This window comes from Excalfactoria chinensis, chromosome 4 (assembly GCF_039878825.1).
Source record: "Excalfactoria chinensis isolate bCotChi1 chromosome 4, bCotChi1.hap2, whole genome shotgun sequence".
In the NCBI taxonomy this organism is placed as follows: domain Eukaryota; kingdom Metazoa; phylum Chordata; class Aves; order Galliformes; family Phasianidae; genus Excalfactoria; species Excalfactoria chinensis.
Genome location: NC_092828.1, coordinates 61,835,736 through 61,845,422, shown reverse-complemented (window position 1 = coordinate 61,845,422; position 9,687 = coordinate 61,835,736). Strand labels below are relative to the sequence as shown.

Below are 9,687 nucleotides of genomic sequence, written 5' to 3'. Positions count from 1 at the left end.
TATACCGCACTGACTGTTGCCTCAAGGACTTCCAGTGATACTTCTCTGTTTGACTGCTTTTGACAATTTTGTTTTTCTTCCATATGTTTTCCATTCTGACTTGGAGATGTGCAGAGAAGGAATGGCAAGGGACAATGCCCTGTGAAGAGATACAGGGGTATGACAGAGTGGAGGATGGTAAACAGATCCAAGATGACTGCTGAGACAGCTCAGGGCCCTTTGTTGCCATCTGTGATGGAGTGACAGCATTGGTGGACAAAGGGAAGGCAACTGATGTCATCTACCTGTACTTTTGCAAGTCCTTTGACAAGATTCCCTACCACATCCTTATCTCTAAATTGGAGAGATGTAGATTTGAAGGGTGGACTATATTTCAGATAAGGAATAGGTTGAAAGGTTGCAGCCAGAGAGTTGTGGCTCTATGTCCAGGTGGAAGCCAGTAATGAGCGGAGTTCCCCAGAGGTCTTTCTTGGGATCAGTACTCTTTAATGTCTTTATCAGCAACACAGATGATGAAATTAAGTGCACCCCCAGCAAATTTGCTGGTGACATCAAGCTGAGTAGTGTAGTTGGTGTGGCAGAAGGAAGGGATGACATCCACAGGGCCGTTAATAAATTTGAAAGGTGGGCCCATGTGAACCTAAAAAGATTCAACAAAGCAAAGTGCAAGGTTTTGCACTTGGGTCTGAGTATATCCCAAGTATGTATACAGACTGGGAGAAGAACACCTGGAGAGTAGTTCTGCTGAGAGGGACCTAGGGGTCCTGGTAAATAAAAGACTTAATGTGAGACAGCTGTGTGTGCTTGCAGCCTGGAAGGCCAACAGTATCCTGGGCTGTGTCAGAAGATGGGTGATAGGACATTGAGGTCTCTTCCAAACCAAGCCATTCTATGATTTTACATGCAGAAAGGGCAGCAACCCTCTCACTGCCAACACTCTCAACAGTATTGTGTAGGTGAGAAGATATCATATACTGAGAAGTTATTTGAGTGAGAAGAAGCACAGGAGCTGCTCTGTGGACACTTTTCCAGGCAAAATGGATTGAATTTGCCAGGAGAGGTATTCACAGAAGTGTATTTGTCTCCTCAGGACCTAATTGCTGGTGTATTTGCAGGAGACAGCTAAGTGAAGAGGCCAAGAGCTGCTGATACATTTCCACTTTAAGGGTGAGTATGTGAAACTGTTCTATCTTTTGTGGTGGGGGGGAGGGGAATATATATATATCAGTTCCGCTTATATAGCTTGAGCCAGCCAGCTGATGCAATTTCCTCTTCTTTCTTCTGATCTATATTCTACACCACAGTCATGGTAGTTTTTCTTCTGGCAGAGTCAAACTCCATTTGGAAGAGTCTCCCCGTTATTCATTTCCTAAAGATGCAAAGACCCTCATGGCAGTGAGATGGATCACCTGTTCATGGCATATGTTCAACTCACAGCTGTTAAGATGCTTTGTACAGGCACAGCAGACTTTCCTCTTATTGATTTATAAGACAGACAGGAAGATGTGTAAAGCCAAGCTGTATCTAAATATTTTTTAAAAACTTAAAAAAGGCTTAATGGGGGGAACAATTTGTATCTAGAATCCTAAATATTGTACAAACCACATTTTTTAACAAAAGACGTGATATTGGTCACATTTGTTTTATTTATGAGTCATTTGTGTTAACAGAATTCAATTACTGATTATTGGACTCAGTGATTTTTTCCTGCTGACATTTCCATACTTACTCTGGCTGGTTTTTATTTTGAAATTTAACAAAATATAAATTAATTCTCATTTTCTGTAATAGATTTCTGGGTTTGTTTTATAGAGAAATGGAAGAAATCTAATACATGTTTGAAATGAAACTTTGGTATATAAAACCAACAACAAAAAAGAGGGGTAAACAGCTAAGAACATCTGTAGTTATGGATCACAGAATCATAAAATCATAGTATCATAGAAAGGTTTAAGTTGGAAACAACTTTGAAGATTGTTTAGTTCCAGTCCCCTTGCTATGGAGGATGTCTGAGAAATTTAGAAATCATTAATGGATCTTTTAAAATGAAAAATTATGAATTCTGAATTGCATTTGTTGAACAAATGGAGGAATCTTCTTCAGTTAATACACTGAGAGTTAGTTCTGGATAGACAATCTTTTGCATCAACCATTGCTGGTCCATTCTGATTTCAATAACATAGACACTCATACTCAGTAGAGTATCATCTCAAATCCTATTTCTTAGAGTTAATATTATGAAGAAAGGAAAAGAAAAGAAAGCTTAGATTATCTCTTGTCTCTTTAGGGACTGGGAACCCTAAGGTATGCAGCATCAAACATGCCTGTGATTATGGCAGATGTGGATACCATCCATGGGAAGACTGTTGCATTTTAGCCATTCCTGCTTTTAGCGCATTTTCCTTTAAAAAAAATAAAAAAACAACCCACAGCAGAAACAAAAACAAAGAAGCAAACTAAAACCAAAACAAAAAAACAAACAAACAAACAAAAAAAACAAAACAAAACAAACACCCAAACCATTGTATTCATTATTTCTGCCATCAGATAACAGAGATCATGTGCATCAGTCAGAGGTGTGGGAGATACCTGCAGGCTCCTCATAGCTCCTGGTTGTGGGTGTCCCACAGCCTAGGGATGCATACAGCACAGCTCTACAAAGACATGCAACTCATGGTAGCTACTCTGTGGGTTACTGATTCCTCACTGTTCTGTGATCATTACAGATGAGGAAATAGTTTTACATCAAATAAGCTTACTGAGTTAGATCATAAGAAGGAAAGATGTGCCTGTTTCATCTTTTTGACAAACAAACAAACAAAAAGAACAACTGCCTTGCTGACTTTTTTTTCTTCATTAATATATGTATTAAATGAGTTTACTTTTCAAATAATTTAATTGTATGTACATAAACATAAAAATGCTACTAGTGAACAAAATGCACACAAAAATTCTGAGCCATTTCATGAATTCAAAGCCATGTGAGAAACAATAAAAGATATCTGGAAGGCAGCAAATGCAATTACTTCTTAACATCCCTTCCACTGGCTCCAAATGTCAAAGATACATAGAGACAAATGTTTAAATTAACTGAGAAATATTTTCACTTGTTCTGAAATATTAACTTTTAGACCTTTACTCATTCTCTTATTATATTATTATTTTATTTGTTTGGAAGATCTGGAAGACATTTTTACAATCAAAACTTTCAGATCTTAAGTAATATATTCTAGGCAGGAGCTGTCACTATGTATTAGCCTGACTATGACAATGTTATTCAACTAGTGATCTCAAGCATGATATTATTCAACTGCTTTCCTATTAGTGAATTTAATTGTGCTCAAAGTCATGAGGCAGTTGGGCAATTCAGACACTTTGATAATGCTGTAAAATAGTTTATATTTTATTCTGTTATTATGAGATGACTTGCCTTTATAGCTGATCAAAATACTGGATTTCTTTTCTTTTTTTTTTTTTTTTTTTCTTTTTTCTTTCTTTCTTTTTTTTTTTTTTTTTTTTTTTTTTTTTCCCCAGGAATTTTTGATATTAAAAACAGAACAAGTATATACTTTCACGATTGATAAGTAACATTTTTATAATTTCTTGAAGAGGAAAAGTATGCAAATTATGTACAAATTAATTAAACTGTATAAATTCTGCTACAAACATAGCTTTATACAACCATAATGTTAAAACTTGATGCCCACCAAAGATTAAATAACAGAATTTCACCCTTTCATGAAAATTGTGTGAAATGCTGTGAACACATAATTTTATAGAATCACAGAATGGTTTGGGTTGAAAGGGACCTTAAATCCCAGTGAATTCCAACACCCTACAACAGACAGGGTTGCCACCCACCAGATCAGGCTGCCCAGGGCCCCATTCAACCTGGCTCTGAACACCTCCAGGGATGGATCATCCCTAGCTGCTCTGGGCAGCCTGTGCCACACAACACTCACAGTGAAAAAACTTATCCTCTTTGTTTGAAACCATTCCCCCTTGGACCTATCAGTACCAGACCCTGTAAAAAGTCCATCTCCATCTTGTCTATGAGCTTCCATTCCTTCTGTGTGTCATTTTGGCATATGGTAGTTCCAAGGAAATAGGGAATGGTCTTTCAGAAGGTCTGGAAATTAGTACACAACTACAAGGTTAATTTTTTTTCTCTTCTCTTCTCTTCTCTTCTCTTCTCTTCTCTTCTCTTCTCTTCTCTTCTCTTCTCTTCTCTTCTCTTCTCTTCTCTTCTCTTCTCTTCTCTTCTCTTCTCTTCTCTTCTCTTCTCTTCTCTTTCTTCTCTTTCTTCTTTTTTTCTTTCTTCAAATGCTTTTGCAATTAAAGAGAGGTTCCTCTGCTATGAAAGCATATGCTACAGGATCTCTCATCTCTCTTTCCTTATTTCCTCTGTTCCAGAATATGGAATATCTGTTTTCCTCTTTCTGTCCCTGTATAACAGTTGGTAGGAGATCATCTCTTCCATGTTTTTTATCTGCCAGATGCCTTCTGACCAGGCCTTTGAGGTAATGAAAGTCCTCCACTGAGGCAGCTATTTATTAGTTACTGCCTAAAATCTACAGTTAAAACGAAGGTACAGATTTTGATCTATATCAAAGATTCTCAGATCTGGTGGGAAGATCAACATCAAAAGCAATGGCCTTCCTAATTTTCATAAGCCACAATTACAGCTGCAGTTCCCAGGTGTTGTAGGTAGCAGCAGTACCTCTGATCTGCTGATCACTTCCAGGTAATGGCAGAAACCTGAAGTGGAGCTGGCTCACTTTCAAGCCGCCCATTACCCCTGTTCTCACACATACTGCTGCTGTCATCTCACTAGCATTTCAATTTTATAAAATTTCCTTCACTTATAAAATTTCTGCACATCTTGTGCAGAAAACTGGGTATAATTTTAAATCCCTCCTTTGAACAAAGACAGAGTAAATGTCCTTTGTTTAGAGCTGCTGCCTAAACCAGACTAAGGAAGGCATCCTGAGGTTACAATTACAATTACTGTAGTCTTGGAAAAATCCCATGTCAGACCTATAAATAATTTTTTTTCTGATTTGTTATGTTTTTACACTTAATTTATCCTATTCCTCTACTTCTATTAATCTACATGGAGGTTTGTGCAGGTCATAACGAGAACATCCAACCAAAGGCCTCCTGTTCAGTTCCTATATGCAGTGTACAAACATTGACTTTGCTTCTTTGCACTAACAGGCTCCATGTTTTCAACAGCAGGTATTTGTTTTTTGGGGGTGATTATCCACAAGTCTGCCAAAACTGTGGAAAATGAGAATGCTCTAATGTTTTAAGGTAAATTTGGAATTTATTTATTTATTTATTAAAAACTGTGTGCCTAATTAATTAAAATCTCCTGCACCAGTACTTGTGGAAATGTGGAAAGCACACAAATTAACAATAGATTAGTCAGTTAGCTCTTTGAACGGAGTTATTGGTCCATATTCTGAGTATGGTTTAGCATTATAAACTCCAAGAAACAGGTAATCCCTTCCATGGTGCTAATCCCAACTCAAAGAATTGTATTAGCTTCCTCTGTAATACTTGTGTGAAAATGATTTTACAGAACAGCATGAAAGTTTTGTGTGTTCCTTCCTGGCTCAGCTGTAGTTTGTATTCATGAGGAGGAATTCCTGAAGCTGCAATCCTTTTGTCCTAGTTGTAGAAGACATAATGTAGTGCGTGAATTTTGTTCCCACAACTTTCAGAATTTCTCAGAAGGTCATAAATAAGGACCTTACTTGTGAGTAAACCAAGATGAAGGAACAGAGTACAGTTCTTTTGCCTCTACATCTCCTATCTTGTTAAAGTTTTAAAGGTAATTCTTCATGATTTAGGTTTAATGTGACTCACAATAACTGTGCTCTTCATTTGATTTCTGTAACACATAATAATTAGGTTTATAATAACTTCTGTGCCCTGTGATTATAACTGACAAACACAGATACCTTACTTCCATTCCCTCCTCAACCCTATCGTGTCTTGTTAAATTTGACATGCCTGCTCTTGCTAAAATAATGGAATTTCCACTTTTACTAGTAGAATGAACTTTTGAAAGTGTTTAATCATAGATGTTGTGCTCTGGAGGACCTTCAGAACTCAGCTAATTTGGAAAGTTGATATTCTGAAGGTAAAATAGCAACTAAGTTATTAAAGGAAATTATCTGTACAGAAGGAGAAAAAGCTTTAAGTCTTTTCCTTCTAAATCTCAAGTGGTTAATGCATGATGCTGCATGAATCAGAAGGATTCATTTGATTCCCAAGCTGACCTCTTCCAGAAAATTTAATTTCTCCATCTCAAACATATTATTTTTCTCTAATATAAAAAAGCACCAAGCTGAATATTATTCTGCCCCTTTTAAAATTAGTCACCCTTTTGTTACATTAATCTTTTAAAGTAAATGGAAGGATTAGTGTTTGAACACAATACAAAGCAAAGTCTGAATACAAAACAATTGTGGGCGCTGGCTGTGTTTCAGTACTTATTATACTGGGCTACAGATAAATTTTTTCTTCATTTAATCTCTGATTTTGGTTTGGATCCTAAGGGTCAAGAATTAAAACAAGTATTCTGTTTATAGACTTAATAGAGTTCAGGGTTATGTTATGATTACTTCTCAGAACTGTAGATAAGATTTTATGCCTAACAAGTCTGATAGTTTAAAGGATGCATGTGGCTAATTCACTGATCATAATTCCAAAATATAAATGTCTAAGTGAAGACTGAGAGAACTTTGGCTCTCATTCTTTCCAAAAAAGTAGTGGTCACCTTACACAAATCACTCCAAAGGCAAACTGGATCCATGGCCAGAATCATTTCTTTGCTTTATTCAGTTTATAAGAATATGGATCAAAACTGAAAGCTGAAAACTAAGAAATATTTAGGAAACTGTCAATGATACATTATGTCTTAGCACACCTTTGCGAAACTAATTCCAAATGACGGCCTTTCTAACGTAATGCTTAAAAAGAAGGAATTTTAAGTAGGCACTACATTGTTTTTGTCTTTCACCTCTTCTTTTGCAATTTTAATACTGTTTGTTGTGAAATTGTAGATTGTAAGATTTTCTATATTCATATATTTGGGCTTGACTGCAAATGGTTTTCTATTTCTGGTACATCGGCCTTTGACAGTAGTCTATTTAGATTTCATACTGATTTCCTCTTTCATGTGTTAGGGAAGTGAGTACTTATTTCACCAGTTCCATTTTCACTATGATTCTAATAGGTGTTAAATATAGTGGCTTTATTAAAATTGAAACTCTGCTCTTTATGCACAACATGGGTTATTATTTACAAGCTTGTAAAGCTTTCTGTAAATAACTAGAAAAAAACCATTTAAATCACAAACTGAATGAAATTCAGTTGAACTTCCCACAGATATGGTAAGCAGATCTTTTAAGGCCATTAGCTGAGAATTAATTCCACTAGTGCATCTAGATCACTGATTAAAATGTTGATCAATGTCAGCCCTAGTACTGAGTCCTGGGGGATACTACTAGTGACTGTCCACGTGACAGATGTTTTCCCATTCACTGCAACCCATTGAGTTCTGCTGCTAAGTAAGTTCATCTCCCAGAATTGCATGATAGAAGAATACTGTGGGGGACTGTAGCAGAGGCCTTACTAAAGCTGAAATGCAGTCACAGAGATCAAATTAACTAAAGCAGGGCATTCTCTTCATGAACCTAGGCTGACTATGCTTGATTACAGTTCTGTAACAGCTTTCCAATGGCACCCAGGATCCCAAAATGAATCTCCATTCATTTTCCAGGTACTGAGTTTAGACTGTCTTTACTGAAATGTAAAAAGTATGGTTCCTGCCAGTTCTATCAGTGAAGATGTCTGCATATGGCCTTATCTTATCTTCCTTAAATATTAGAGAACACTTTAACAGAAGAAAGTAAGAGAAATTATAAGAACACTTTGAAGGCAATGTGAGGCACTGAGTGTTGCAGTCAGCAGTTTACTACAACATAACTTAAACAGTAGAAATCGCGGATTCAAAAGTGACATGGATTACTCACTGTTAAAAAATAGCAAATAATACCATTTTCATTCATTTTCCCAATAGCTTTCTAGAACAGATGCTAATAATACTAATAAGTCTTTTATCTAATGAGATTCCATTTGTGAAGTTGCTTGGCTGCTTTCTCAGAACATTTTGAAGGCCAATGTAAATTAAGAAAATCTATGAACATTTATTTCAGAAAAATATGCTTGAATTCATACCTGATATTCAGAGCTATAATTTTACTTGAAAAGCTGCTAGTATTCAGATAAATTATATTTTCTTCTATAATCATGTACACAAAAATCTTTCTAAGATAGATGGTGTATGAAATGGTCACTTCTGTGTATTGTTCCAAGCCCAGCACAAACTGTAAAATACTGTTTCTAAAAGCCTGTCCCTGAGTTCAGCACTGGGGGAATAAACAGTCCAAAGAAACACTGACCTCTTTCCAAGAAAAGAGGGAACTAGTCTGTTACATCTAACTTGTCTATGTAAACAAATCACCATTACATGCGTGGTCAAAGCAATCAACCATCATGACTATAGCCTCTCAGGGATAAGGGTGAGGTCTGTGATCACTGAACTCTCTTCCTTAATCACCTAGGTTGCTCTGTGTCATCCGGCTAATCATATTATGCTAGTTTCATCTCAGCCTACTAGATTATTTCACAACTGCAGAAGGCAGTTGTGGGATAACTGTTCTGTTTCCTTCCAGACTCAAGGGAAATAATAAACAGATAAAATTGTAGTGAAAGCCCTTCAAAAAAGAATTTTGTTTTTGATAGTAAAGTGAGGATATAGCATGGCATGAAGCTGGGATGCTGGCATCATTTCTAGAGGTGAGGTGTGGAAGTATTAAAGTTAGTGTGGTTGATATTTCTCTGTGTTGATGTTCAAAGTCTCCCAAAAAGTCATTACAAAAATATTCATCTTTGCCAAGGCCTTTCACAATGGGGGAATGAAAGGTACGTTGAAAGCACTGGTCTTTCCAATGAGATTACTTATTCCTTCATCAGAGGAATTCCTTCTCCTCCTCCCAAACTCCATCAGTGCTGGACTATACATACAGTTAGCAAAACATGCCTACCAACTCCATTTGCTCTGAATTACACACTTGCATATAAACTACTATCAAAAGTATTAGCTTGTAACTGCAAGTGTTCACCCAGTACAGCCAGAGGGATTTTGATAGTGAAGCATTTTCTTCTGCAGGTGTTTAAAGGGTAAGATGTGATAAAAGATGGGCAAACTAAAACATGGATTTTGTCTTAGTTTATAAAAAAGTTAGTAGTAAGTAAGTAGTTTAGAAAAAAAGATAGTTTGGAGGACTTGATTCTGCAGCTTTTTCTTATTTTCCTCCACTTAAAGTAACATATCTCAACTTTGCTCAGTATCAGTTATCTCTCCAATTCAGTTGAGAGTGATTAAAATAGACTTTTCTGAGGACTTCTCTTCCTGGATCTTTTTAGGAAACTGTTAACTTTATAGGTGTACATTTCAAGAACTCACAAGAATACTCCAAGGAAGTCTGGGATCTATGTAAGCAAGCTCCACTGATTCCTGCATTTTACCATTGCTAAAGATGTTTTATCAACATGATAACTTATAGAATAGTATGGTCAACTGATAAAAATCTGCTTTACATGAAATACTCA

General features: G+C 36.4%; 1 long non-coding RNA gene across 3 annotated transcripts; it reads left to right on the top strand.

Moving 5' to 3' along the window:
- The first annotated feature begins 817 nt into the window (after positions 1-817).
- Positions 818-2,423, top strand: LOC140252236 (uncharacterized). 3 transcript variants are annotated; one of them, XR_011903587.1, is made up of 3 exons: positions 818-956; positions 1,116-1,167; positions 2,288-2,423. It is a non-coding gene; the product is annotated as an uncharacterized lncRNA (long non-coding RNA). The 3 variants fall into 3 exon arrangements; XR_011903586.1 differs by lacking the exon at positions 2,288-2,423 and adding an exon at positions 1,329-1,547; XR_011903585.1 differs by lacking the exon at positions 2,288-2,423 and adding an exon at positions 1,329-1,547 and having other exon boundaries at positions 821-956; positions 1,091-1,167.
- Positions 2,424-9,687: the final 7,264 nt, after the last annotated feature.